We start from the raw sequence: 13718 nt of genomic DNA on the forward strand, positions 1-13718 counted from the left end.
TACCACTCTCAATTTCCATCACAGCTTAATAACAAACTTATTTTACAAAATATTTAACAGTATCATTTCTTCTGCAGCTTGGTTTGGTTTTAACCTGTATTCAAAACCGAAAAAAATAGATTTTCTCAATCTTGCGATTATACTTTTACTGCCTATCGTGTGGATGGATGATGAATTTTATTAATGAAGGAACATTTTTGTGTTATAGCAATCCAATAGGTCAGGGGATCAGCTGGACTCATAACTCAATGTCACTTACGTTTCCGTGCTCTACATTACTGAGGACATATAAAGGACAACATCAGGTCCACCTCATTTTTGATAACGATCCGTACTGGGTGAAGATTCTCTGGTTCTCAGTAGCATGTGGTCATTTGCCAGACATCCAATATGGTCACTGGAAGTTTGGAAAACATAGCTCTCATTACTGTATCCATCTGATAGGACAACCAGTCATTAACCATGGGAAAATTATATCCGGTGTTGGCCGATTTAATAAGTATCTTTGTGTCAGGGCTACGTTCCAAAAGTCTAAATACAGCTTCACGAATGTGCCACAGTCGGTGAATGTACAGGCCCAAAGGATAGGTGGAAAAATGAGCAGAGCAAGTTAAGACAATCACCATTCCTTTCCGAGCTCCCAGTCCATCCAGCTCTGTAGCGATGTAATGTAACTCTTTAATTCCTATACGTTGCATTCGCAGAGGCTTCTGATGGGCTCTAAATTGCATTAGATAGTTATACTCTGCATCTGTCGCCAACAATGGTCCTGGGTGGTGAGGTACATGGAGGTCTATTTGCTTGAGAGCTGTGGATAATCATGGTCAATAAAAAGGCATGGTTAACATAGTGACAATATTTTTAATATGAACAAAAAGGATCATCTCTAGTGATGAGCGAGCATGCTCGCCACTGCTCGATACTCTCCCGAGAATTCTCCCACGCCGGGACGGCATTGAGATGGCAGGCTGGATCGCAGCAGTGCTTTCGCTCCGCAGTGTCTCTGAAGGATGATAAGCTGTATGGCAGCGTTCTGCTGTGATCCAGCCTGCCATCTCAATCCCGTCCCAGCGTGGGAGAATTCTCCTGCTCAAGCGGTGACATCATTTGCCGGCACCGCATGAGCCGGAGAATTCTCCCACGCTGTCAGTGACGTGCATGAGGTGAGCTGAGTTCATTGGACATGAACTCGGCTCATCTGGATGCCGTCACAGCGAGACACTGAGGAGCTTCACTGAGGAGCTTCTCAGTGTCTGCGCCATGGCAATCTGGATGGAAGCGTTCTGATGCGATCCAGCCTGTCATCTCAATGTAGCAGAGTTGAAGCCGTCCTGGGAACCATGGAAAGGTAAGGATGAGGTTGGTTTATTATTTTACTTTTATTGCAGGAGATTGTTGGCTTCAGCTGGAATGGGCGATATGGTAAGTAGAGTATAATTTAGAACATTAAAGTATTGTGTCTTTATTTCAATTAAAGGACTTTATTTTGGGTGTTTGTTTTTTTTTTACTTTCACTAAGGGGTTAGTAATGGGGGTGTCTTATAGACTCCTCTCCATTACTAACCTGGGCTTGATGTCAGCTGGCATTATAAGCTGACATCAATCCCAACCCTATTACCCCACTGTCACCACTACAGGGCAGTGGGAAGAGCGAGGCTAAGTGCCAGAATTAGCGCATCCTATGGATGTGCTATTTCTGGGGTGGCTGATGGCTGGTGTTTCTAGCCTGGGAGGGGGCCAATATTCATGGCACCCTTCCTGGGACATTAGTATCAGCCCCCAGCTGTCTGCCTAGCCTTTGCTAGCTATTAAAATAGGGGGGACCCCACTTCATTTTTTGGGGGGTCCCCCATTTTAATAGCTAGTAAAGGCTAGGTATTCGCTGGGGGCTGATATTAGTAGCCTGGGAAGCTCCATGGGTATTACCCCCTTCCCAGGCTTCAAACATCTGCCCCAGCCGTCTGCCCTCCGCTAGATACTAAAATTACGGGGGAACCCCACGCCAATTTTTTTTTTAATAAATCTTTTATTTTAACACTAAATGACAAGAGCAGTAACCAAAACTGTCACTGTACTTATTATATATGTGACTGACATGTTTCTATCTATCTAATCTATGTGTGATGCTCTATTCTTTCTGTTCTAAATTGTCGGGTACTGATGTATGCCGCTGATGAATTGCCGGCCAGCTTTTTTAAAGAGACGGGTGCATGAAAATCGAAGGGCACTAGTGTGTTCGAAGTGCCCTGCTATGTTTTTCATGCACCCTTCTTTGTACCCTGCCTGCCTGCCTATATATTGTGCCTGCTTCATGTTTAATTGAGCACTGTTCCCATCGATTTGGGCAATTTTTGATCTTCTGCAGACCGCTGGGGGGGACAGCAAAAAAAATGCTCGAGTTTCCCATAGATTTACATTGGGCTCGTTGCGCAGGTCAAGCACCCGAGTATTCCAATGTGCTCGACCCGAGCTTCGAGCACCCAAGCATTTTAGTGCTCGCTCATCACTAATCATCTCGATACCATTCCAAAGCTTCAATGGCTGAAAAGTGTGTAGTTTATTAAAACAACTAGAGATGTGCAAATCAATATGATGTGAATCGAATTTGTAACAAATTTTAGTAAATTCTTAGAACCTGGTGAAATTGAACAAGTTGAAATATGATTCGTGTGTAACTGTAAAAAACAATCCCATGCGGAAAGTGTTCCTGCTGCATTCGAACCAAAATGAGGAAATTTCTTCAAATGACCTTCACCAACACAAGTGGCACAAACCAATTTGCCATCAAAGAAGCAATCTCATACTACACGACTGGAGTAATACATATGATCCAATGTCCTTGTAATAAAATATGCATAGGCTGCACCAAAAGACAATTATCAAAGAGAATAAAGGAACATTTGGATAACCAATGGCAGAACCCTCCCGCAACTGTCCTCAGCCTACAGGAGCAGCTGTCAGTTCCAAGCCATCCAAGGAGCTGCATGATTGCAAACAGTGAGTACCTCATAGATTACAGTCATTGCACTTGCCTTCTTTACATACACTGCATCTGACAATTCAACCATCAGTCTATCTTCAGCTGATCAGGGGATATCTCAGACCCTGAGACTCCCTGCAATGTAATACTTTTTATGGACTCTTGGCTCACACTAGTGGAGATTTGTACACCCATTGGCGGGTGCCTCAATTATGTACATAGCATATGTGCTTTGTGTTTGTGGAATAGCAGCTCTCCATTTATATATGCTCTATCCACTTATTGGGTCTTTAGATCACCATACCGTATAGTGTTCTTCCTCTCAATCTTTGTTAGCATGGTAGCTTTATCAACTCTTATTTAACAATGTTTAGAAACAAATTAATGTTATATTTGTGTCCAAAAACTATGCTAAGCTCAAATGTAACAAAAGTTATGAATGTTCAGAGTGATAGAAAAAGAAGCTGATATTATGGATTAGAATGTGTTAGCTCCTGGTAACATCAGCACCACCGCGAGACCTAGCAGAAACCACCAAATGCAGATGTTTGGTCTCCTATAGTGTTGAGCCACCCCCGTAGTGTTCGAGTTCGGTTCGGTTCGTCGAACACCCGTATGTTCGCCGAACTGTTCATCGAACTGTTCGTCGAACACCTTTGAACACCGTTAAAACCAATGGCAGGCAAACAAAAACACATAGAAACACATAGAAAACACCTTCATAGGTGTCCAAAAGCGGACAAACTGCTCAGAAGACACAACTAACACATGGAAAAGTGACAAGTACATATAGTCATGCGAAAAATAAAGAGGTGGAGGAGTAAAAGGAGGGGGAGACACAGATATAGGCATGTCATGCCCTTCTAAAACCAAAAAAGTGCGAAGCCGACTCGGCCAGTCCGTTCCTGCCCGTGCGACCTCCGTGTCGCCGGGTTTGTGCCAGAGCTGCAGTGGACCCTGATGGCCAGCCCCCCTCTCCCAATACTGGAGCCTGTCCGCTGGTGGGTCGAGAGAGCCCCCCTGTGGTGGAGGCAGGTCTAATCTTTTTAAATTAAATTGTCTCTCTAATTTGAAAGAGTACACTTTAAATCCTTTTACAAGGATCTATTGGAGGGCAAGTCTCATGCCAGCAGCTGCGTTAATTCAAGCTTCAGTAGCGTCCACTAAAGCTGCTGAAGTTAAAAAGCTTTTATCAGGATCGAGCTTGGCGGTCCACCGCAAGGCGTCCTACCGCCATTCCCAGCCCCTGTGCCTTGGGGTGCCTCCCCGATGCTCTTCACTGAGTGTCTCGGGGGCCCGAACCATTTCCTTTGAAAAAATTAAGTGTCCAAACTACAGGTGGTGTAGCTTGCTTAACAGCTGGGATAATCCACTGACTAGCAGACACTGCTACTAGGCACAAAGTATTTCCTTGGCTAGATGCAGTTAATGTTATGTTCTGCTACCAGAGCTAAGGAAAGAGAGGAGATCTGTCCCTATGATAGAACTCAGCTGAATCCCTATGATGTAACAGGGAACCTGATCCTGCGATCAGACCTGCTAAAGTCCTAAGCTAGTCTGTACGGAGACCTATAGATGTGGGGAAGGAATCCCTATAAGTACTAAGGACTGGGAGGAATATGGGACACCTCCTAACAGAAATAGTAGCAGACAGACAAACAAACAAAATATATAGAACATAGAGGTCCGTAGACCAAGCAAACTAACAGAGTAAGATACAGAGCACAGGCTAGCTAGAAAGTAGTTATACAATGAAGTCCAGCAAAGCCAGAAGGGCGGAGCAGGCTTAAATAGGCCAACAAGGTCATGTGACCAGCAAAGGAAAAAAAACCTAAGAGCAAGGTTCTAACAGTTAAAAATTTGTAATTAGATACTCTCGTTGGATGCTGAGAAAGCATTCCATAGAGTTTCCTGGCATGCCATATATTATTCTCTTAAAAAGCTTGGGGTAGGGGTCTAGGGGACCCTTTTATAGCCAAAATCACGGCCCTGTATCGCAATACGTCACCATTTTCATCACCTTTCATAATCACCAATGGGACAAGACAGGGATGTCCTCTGTCCCCTCTCTTATACAGTACATCCTAGTGACGGTGCACCTGCTCTCATCAATTCGCCATAACCCCAATATTAGGTGGATTGAGGTGGGAGGCACCGAGTACAAGTGCTCTGCATTTGCTGATGATGTCCTAGTATATATCACTCAATCACATATATCCATCCCTGCTGTTATGGCTGAAATAGATCACTTTGTTACATGGTCAAATTTTAAAATCAATGCAGCGAAGTCTGAGGCCCTCGATGTCTCCCTCCCCAAATCCATATAGGATTCCATCCAGTCCAACTTTCCCTTTGCCTGGCCCTCACAGGGTATCAAATACATAGGAATTCGTATTCATAGAGAACTCTCCCTTCTATTTTATCTTCATTTTGGGCCCTTTATTGAACAACTCCATACAGACCACGGTTGGCAAGTTAGAACTGTAAGATTCACTACGTGAACCACAGGTGTTTTTGTGGAAAAGCACATGTACACTGTGTTCCAAATTATTATGCAAAAAGTGTTTAGGAGTGACAAGGTAAGAATTTTTTTGTTTGTCAGGTAAACTCATTGATGGTGATGTGTGTCAGGGCTCTTTATATCACTGTAAGCAATTGCAGACACCTGTGTTAATTAGTTTGGCAGGTGTGTACAATGAAAGGCAAGACTACTTAAGAAGGCTGTCCCACATAATTAAGCAGCCTACATTTTTTGCCAAAATGGGAAAGAAAAAGGATGTGTCGGCTGCTGAGAAGCAGCAAATTGCGGAGTATTTAGGTCAAGGCATGACTACAATGAACATTGCCAAGACACTTCATCCGGATCATCGCACAATCAAGAAGTATGTAGCTGATTCACAGTACACACGTGTGCATGCTGATAAGGGAAAATCGAGGACTCTTTCCTACAGGCAATTACGTCAGGTTAAAAGAGCAGCTGCAAAAAAACCTTGTCATAGCAGCAGACAAGTTTTTGAAGCTGCTGGTGCCTCCAACGTCCCCCGAACAACAAGATGCAGGGTCCTTCAGAGGTTTGCAGCTGTGCGTAAGCCATCCTGTTGACCTCCTCTATCCACTGTACACAAGCAGAAAAGGCTCCAGTGGGCCAAACAATACATGAAGACTGACTTCAAAACTATTTTGTTCACCGATGAGTGCCGTGCAACGCTCGATGGTCCAGATGGATGGAGTGGAGGATGGCTGGTTGATGGACACCCCATGCAAACACGGCTACGGTGCCAACAAGGAGGAGGTGGAGTAATGTTTTGGGCTGGAATCATCTGGAGAGAGATTGTCGGCCCCATTAGGATCCCTGAAGGGGTAAAGATGAACTCCATAATGTATGTGGATTTTCTCAAACAGCACTTCCTGCCATGGATCAAGAAGAAGAACAGTGCATTCCGCAGCAAGATCATTTTCATTCATGATAATGCCCCATTTCATGCTGCACATAACACATCTGCATCTCTGGCTGCTATGGGCATAAAAGGGGACAAACTTATGGTGTGACCCCCATGCTCCCCTGACCTGAACCCCATTGAGAACCTCTGGAGCATCATCAAAAGTAGTGTCTATGATGGCGGGAGGCAGTTCACATCTAAGCAACAGCTCTGGGAGGGTATTCTGTCCTCATGCAAAACAATTGAAGCAGAAAACATCCAAAACTTGACAAATTCAATGGATGAGAGAGTTCAGAATCTCCTTTCGAACAAGGGGTCCTATGTCCAAATGTAACATCAGCTAGAATAAAGTTTTGAGTTGAAAACAGTTTGATTTCAGTTTCTAATAACCTGCTAATGCTTATAATTACAAAAAATGACCATTTTTTTGTTCTTTATTAAAATGAAAAGGTTGATCGAAGAGTGTGGGGGATCTAAGAGTGTGGGGGATCTAAGAGTGTGGCTACCCAGTCGTCAGGATTATTTAGAATTCTGACAATCTGAGGGTCATGTTGCAGGTAGTGCAGCAAGAAGGCACTCATGTGTATTGCGCATCTAGGAGCCCCAAAATTATTTTCTGGGCTAGATGCAGCAAAAAATAATTATTAATATGAAAGCTGGTAGAGCTTAGTATAGATGGACTAAAAGAATCAGTACTGCAAACTGCTACAAGGCCCAAATTATTTTCCAGCCAAGATACAGATAAACATGATTAGTAATTTTAAATCTGGTGGAGTTTAGTATAGATGGCCTAAAAGAATCAGTACTGCACACTGCTACAAGGCCCAAATAATTTTCCAGCCAAGATACAGATAAACATGATTAGTAATTTGAAAGCTTAAAACGGTTGGTGAGGTGATTTTAACAAATCATCAAGCTTTTACTCTCCCCAGCATGACACAGGGGTAGAAAAGTCGTTTCGGATCCATGATTTGTTCATCTTTATGAACGTGAGTCTGTCTACATTATCAGTGGAGAGCCGCATGTGCTTATCTGTCAGCACACCACCAGCAGCGCTGAACACACGTTCAGACAGAATGCTGGCTGCGGGGGATGACAAGATCTCCAAGGCGTAAGTGGTGAGCTCCGGCCATTTATCCAGATTGGAAGCCCAAAAAGAGCAAGGGTCCAGTGACACAGTCATGGCTTCAATGTTTACTTGGAGATACTCCATTACCATCGTCTCTAGGCGTTGACTATGTGTCAGACTTCTAGTCTCCTGTGGCCTTGCAAAGGATGGGCTAAAAAAGTGGTGAAATGATTCCGCAAAATTGATGTTACCAGCAGATACTGTGTTATGTTATGTTTTGAGTGCTGAACAATCGACGGTCCCATGGTTGGCAAGTTGGAACTGTGAGATTCACTACGTGCACCACTAGTGTTTTGTGGAAAAGCACATGTAAGATTCTGCAACAGTCTCTGCTGATACTCCTGCATGCGTGCATCTCTTTCTATGGCAGGGATAATTTCTGCAAATTTACTTTTGTACCAGGGATCTAACAGTGTGGCAACTAGAGATGAGCGTTGTTCTACTCGAACTGTTCGCCAATCTCAAATTCGAGCTGTTTTGGGCGGTGTTCGAGCCGTTCGGCGAACACGAACAATTTGAGAAAAATTCGGCTGTTCGAGGTTATGTTCGATAACTGTTCATGCACCAAAATCATAACTGGATTTTTTCTCAGTAATGATGAAAATTAATGTTAATACGCAGTTTGAGTGTACAGCGGGGTGGGGGGAGGGGCAGGGGATGGATCTCTGCAGGAACAATGAAGATCTCTATTTCTTTTTTCTCTTTCCCGCATTTGCAGTGGGGAGGTGCAATCTGTCAGCCTATCAGCAGCGCACACACGGAGCGAAGTGCTTTTTTTCACACAAGCAAGGGCATGTGTCATTGGCAGTGTATGTCACATGTCCTTGCCCTATAAGACCAAGCCATTTTCCCCGTCGCCACCATTTTCTCACTGCTGCAGCTGCGTGTTAGACGGCACCGCTGTTGCTGTGTGCGCTATACCTTGTTAATTTCAAGCCAATTTTCGCACAAATCTACAGATAGCTTGGGAGTAGGGAATAGTTGTGATTGCAGTCCTTTTAAGGACTAGGTTACAGCATTTCCTACGACTTTTATCAGGGAGGTCTGTGCTCTTAAATAGATAGGTTGTGGGAGTAAAGACTAATTGTAATTGGAGTCCTTTTCAGGACTAGGTTACATGAGTTCCTATCAGTTTTTGCCAGGCAGGTCTGTGCCAGTGCTGTGCAAGTTTTTTTCACAGCATTTGGCTGAATCTAGCAAAGCTAATCCTTTTTGGCCTATTGCAGAGTGTGTTAGTCAGTGGAGTAGCCTATCTGTGTTGCAAGATATAACACCTGTGTATAGAATACCAATTTTTTTACTGCACCTAGTGAAGTAAAATCTTTTGGGCATAGCATCATTCTATTAGTCCATCTATACTGACCTCCATCAGGTTGCAAACTGAATATAATTTTTTTCTGCATCTAGCTCTGAAAAAATATTTGGGCTTCTAGCAGTGTGTGGGACTTGGTCTATTAGTCCATCTATACTGACCTCCATCAGGTTGCAAATTAAAAATAATTTTTTTCTTCATTTAGCTCTGAAAAAATATTTGGGCTTCTAGCAGTGTGTGGGACTTGTTCTATTAGTCCTTCTATACTGACCTCCAGCAGGTTGCAAATTGAATATAATTTTTTTCTGCATCTAGCTCTGAAAAAATAGTTGGGCTTCTAGCGGTGTGTGGGACTTGGTCTATTAGTCCATCTATACTGACCTCCATCAGGTTGCAAATTAAAAATAATTTTTTTCTGCATCTAGCTCTGAAAAAATATTTGGGCTTCTAGCAGTGTGTGGGACTTGGTCTATTAGTCCATCTATACTGACCTCCATCAGGTTGCAAATTAAAAATATTTTTTTTCTGCATCTAGCTCTGAAAAAATATTTGGGCTTCTAGCAGTGTGTGGGACTTGGTCTATTAGTCCATCTATACTGACCTCCATCAGGTTGCAAATTAAAAATAATTTTTTTCTGCATCTAGCTCTGAAAAAATATTTGGGCTTCTAGCAGTGTGTGGGACTTGGTCTATTAGTCCATCTATACTGACCTCCATCAGGTTGCAAATTAAAAATAATTTTTATCTGCATCTACAGTACCTCTGAAAAAATATTTTGGCTTCTAGCAGTGTGTGGGACTATTTGTATTAGTCCATCTATACTGACCTCCATCAGGTTGCAAATTCAAAATAATTTTTTTCTGCATCTAACCCAGCCAATAGTTTTGGCCTAATACCACAGTTTGGCCACTCAGCTCTGCTCGGTTACCATCCATTGTTTTTTTGTGCAAACAACTCCAGAGTTGTGAATTAGTTAACCACCAAAATGAGTGGAAAAAGGCCTGCTGCTGGTGGAAAGGGGAATAGGCGTGTTGGGAAGGGGAAAAAAGGTTGTGTCCGTGGGGTAGGTGTTAAAGCAACAGTAACATCTGCAGAAGAAAGACCATCTTCCAGCCAAACTAAAATGTCTACTTCTTTTTGCGGACAATGTGATAAGATCCCTTTCTTACGGCCACGCCAATCGCTACAAATTCCAGATGAGGCACAAAAACAGCAGGTGCTTCAACGGATATCAAGTGCTCCTTTAAGTGGGCTCTCCTCCACATCAACTTCAACATCACAAATACTCCAGTCCTCAAAGGTGTCACCCAAATCGCACTTGCTTCCCCACAGCTCCCAAATCTCCAGCTGCCCGTCTGAGTATGAGGTAGAACAGATGGTTGAGTCTGCAGAGCTGTTTACTCATGCTATAGCCTGGGAATCAGAGGTCGACTCCAGCGCTTCTGTGAATCCAGACGAGGAAATGATCTGCACTGATGCCCAGAATCTTTATGAGTCGGATCCAGGACCAGACGCAGAAGGTTCTGACCATAATGTAGACCCTCATTCCCAAACTGTAACTCCTGTTGGTGGAGACAATGAGGAAGACGATGATAAGACTCAAATACCTGATTGGAGCGACAACTTTAGTTTTTTGTCAGGGCAGGAACAGGTTGGCTCTGAGGACGACGGGTGTGATAACGCACAGGGTGATGATGATGAGGTCGGAGATCCCACTTACTGTCGACCCACAGTCAGCCAAGAGATGAGGTCAGCAGAGGAGGTGGAGGAAGATGCTAGTGACGACGAGGTCAGGTTGCGCCTTCCTGGACAGAGACGTAGTACTGGAAGCACGTCAACAACTGCATCCTCAAACACAACTCTGCCTCTCACCACAAGTCGTGGTGGCTCTTCAGGTCGCATGGGTGCTAAGCCTTGCATAGCCTGGGCATTTTTTCAGATCGATAAAGATGACCCAACTCGTGTTATCTGTAACATTTGTCAGCAAAAGCTAAGTAGAGGCTAGAGATGAGCGGTGTTCGACTAGAACTGTTCGCCAATCTCAAATTTGAGCTGTTTTGGGCGGTGTTCGAGTTGTTCGACGAACCCGAACGATTTGCAAAAAATTCGACTGTTCGAGGTTATGTTCGATAACTGTTCGTGCACCAAAAGCGTGTCCGGCATGTCTGGCGCTATTTAGAGCACCAATCATGCAGGGATTGTCTGCCACTCACTGTAATGCCACAGCCATGGTGGTTGTGGCATTACAGTGATTGCCCAAATCGATGGGAACAGTGCCAACAGTGAAACATGAAAAGCCGGCAATTCAGCAGCGGCATACACCTGTACCCGACAATTTAGAACCGAAAGAATAGAGCTTCACACATAGATTAGATAGATAGAAACATGTCAGTCACATATATATGAAGTACAGTGATAGTGTTGGTTACTGTACTTGTCATTTAGTATTAAAATAAAGGATTTATTATTAAAAAAATTGGCGTGGGGTTCCCCTTAATTTTAGGCTGTAGCGGAGGTTAAGCAGACTGCTGGGGCAGATGTTTGAAGCCTGGGAAGGGGGTAATACCCACGGAGCTTCCCAGGCTACTAATATCAGCCCCCAGCTGAATACATAGCCTTTACTAGCTATTAAAATGGGGGACCCCTCAAAAAAAATGACGTGGGGTCCCCCCTAATTTAATAGCTAGCAAAGGCTAGGCAGACAGCTGGGGGCTGATATTAATAGCCCAGGAAGGGAGCCATGAATATTGGCCCCCTCCCAGGCTAGAAACACCAGCCGTCAGCTGCCCCAGAAATGGCGCATTCATAGGATGCGCCAATTCTGGCACTTAGCCTCGCTCTTCCACGCTGCCCTGGTGCGGTGGCAGGGGGTAATAGGGTTGGGGTTGATATCAGCTTATAATGCCAGCTGACATCAAGCCCAGGTTAGTAATGGAGAGGCGTCTATAAGACACCCCCATTACTAACCCCATAGTCAAAGTTAAAAAAAACACAAACACCCAGAATAAAGTCCTTTAATTGAAATAAAGACACAATCCTTTATTGTTCTAAATTAAACCATACTTACCGTCACGCCCATTCCAGCTGAAGCCAACGATCTCCTGCAATAAAAGAAAAATAATAAAGCAACCTCATCCTTACCTTTCCATGGTTCCCACGACAGCTTCAGCTCTGCTACATCGAGATGACAGGCTGGACCGCAGCAGAACGCTGCCATCCAGCCTCTCATCCCGCAGACACTGAGAAGCGCAGGCTTGCTTGCGCTGCTCAGCGTCTCTCTGTGACGACATCCAGATGAGCCGAGTTCATGTCCAATGAACTTGGCTCACCTCATGCACGTCACTGACAGCGTGGGAAAATTCTCACGCTGAAGCTGTGAGTGCAGGAGAATTCTCCCACGCTGTCAGTGACGTGCATAAGGTGAGCTCATGTCCAATGAACTCAGCTCACCTCCTGCACGTCACTGACAGCGTGGGAGAATTCTCCTGCACTCAGCGCTTCAGTGTGAGAATTCTCCCACGCTGTCAGTGACGTGCATGAGGTGAGCCGAGTTCATTGGACATGAACTCGGCTCATCTGGATGTCGTCACAGAGAGACGCTGAGCAGCGCAAGCAAGCCTGCGCTTCTCAGTGTCTGCGGGATGACAGGCTGGATGGCAGCGTTCTGCTGCGGTCCAGCCTGTCATCTCGATGTAGCAGAGCTGAAGCTGTCGTGGGAACCATGGAAAGGTAAGGATGAGGTTGCTTTATTATTTTTCTTTTATTGCAGGAGATCGTTGGCTTCAGCTGGAATGGGCGTGATGGTAAGTATGGTTTAATTTAGAACAATAAAGGATTGTGTCTTTATTTCAATTAAAGGACTTTATTCTGGGTGTTTGTGTTTTTTTTAACTTTGACTATGGGGTTAGTAATGGGGGTGTCTTATAGACGCCTCTCCATTACTAACCTGGGCTTGATGTCAGCTGGCATTATAAGCTGACATCAACCCCAACCCTATTACCCCCTGCCACCGCACCAGGGCAGCGTGGAAGAGCGAGGCTAAGTGCCAGAATTGGCGCATCCTATGAATGCGCCATTTCTGGGGCGGCTGACGGCTGGTGTTTCTAGCCTGGGAGGGGGCCAATATTCATGGCTCCCTTCCTGGGCTATTAATATCAGCCCCCAGCTGTCTGCCTAGCCTTTGCTAGCTATTAAATTAGGGGGGACCCCACGTCATTTTTTTTGGGGGGTCCCCCATTTTAATAGCTAGTAAAGGCTATGTATTCAGCTGGGGGCTGATATTAGTAGCCTGGGAAGCTCCGTGGGTATTACCCCCTTCCCAGGCTTCAAACATCTGCCCCAGCCATCTGCTTAACCTCCGCTAGAGCCTAAAATTAAGGGGAACCCCACGCCAATTTTTTTAATAATAAATCCTTTATTTTAATACTAAATGACAAGTACAGTAACCAACACTATCACTGTACTTCATATATATGTGACTGACATGTTTCTATCTAATCTATGTGTGATGCTCTATCTTTCTGTTCTAAATTGTCGGGTACCGCTGCTGAATTGCCGGCCGGCTTTTTTAAAGAGACAGTGCATGAAAACACTATTATTTTTTTAAATAAATCCTTTACACTAAATGACAAGTACAGTAAGCAACACTATCACTGTACTTCATATATATGTGACTGACATGTTTCTATCTATCTAATCTATGTGTGAAGCTCTATTCTTTCTGTTCTAAATTGTCGGGTACAGATGCTGAATTGCCGGCCGGCTTTTTTAAAGAGACGGTGCACGAAAACACTAATATTTTTTTTAATAAATCCTTTACACTAAATGACAAGTGCAGTAACCAACACTGTCACTGTG

General features: G+C 44.2%; 1 pseudogene; it reads right to left on the reverse strand.

Annotated features, from left to right (window-relative positions):
* Positions 1-275: 275 nt before the first annotated feature.
* LOC141167586 (NXPE family member 3-like) overlaps positions 276-13718 on the reverse strand; it is a 101780-nt pseudogene continuing 88337 nt past the window's right edge.

The sequence above is a fragment of the Phyllobates terribilis genome, unplaced genomic scaffold (assembly GCF_046119375.1).
Source record: "Phyllobates terribilis strain yellow unplaced genomic scaffold, ASM4611937v1 Scaffold_11__3_contigs__length_659146591, whole genome shotgun sequence".
Lineage (NCBI taxonomy): Eukaryota > Metazoa > Chordata > Amphibia > Anura > Dendrobatidae > Phyllobates > Phyllobates terribilis.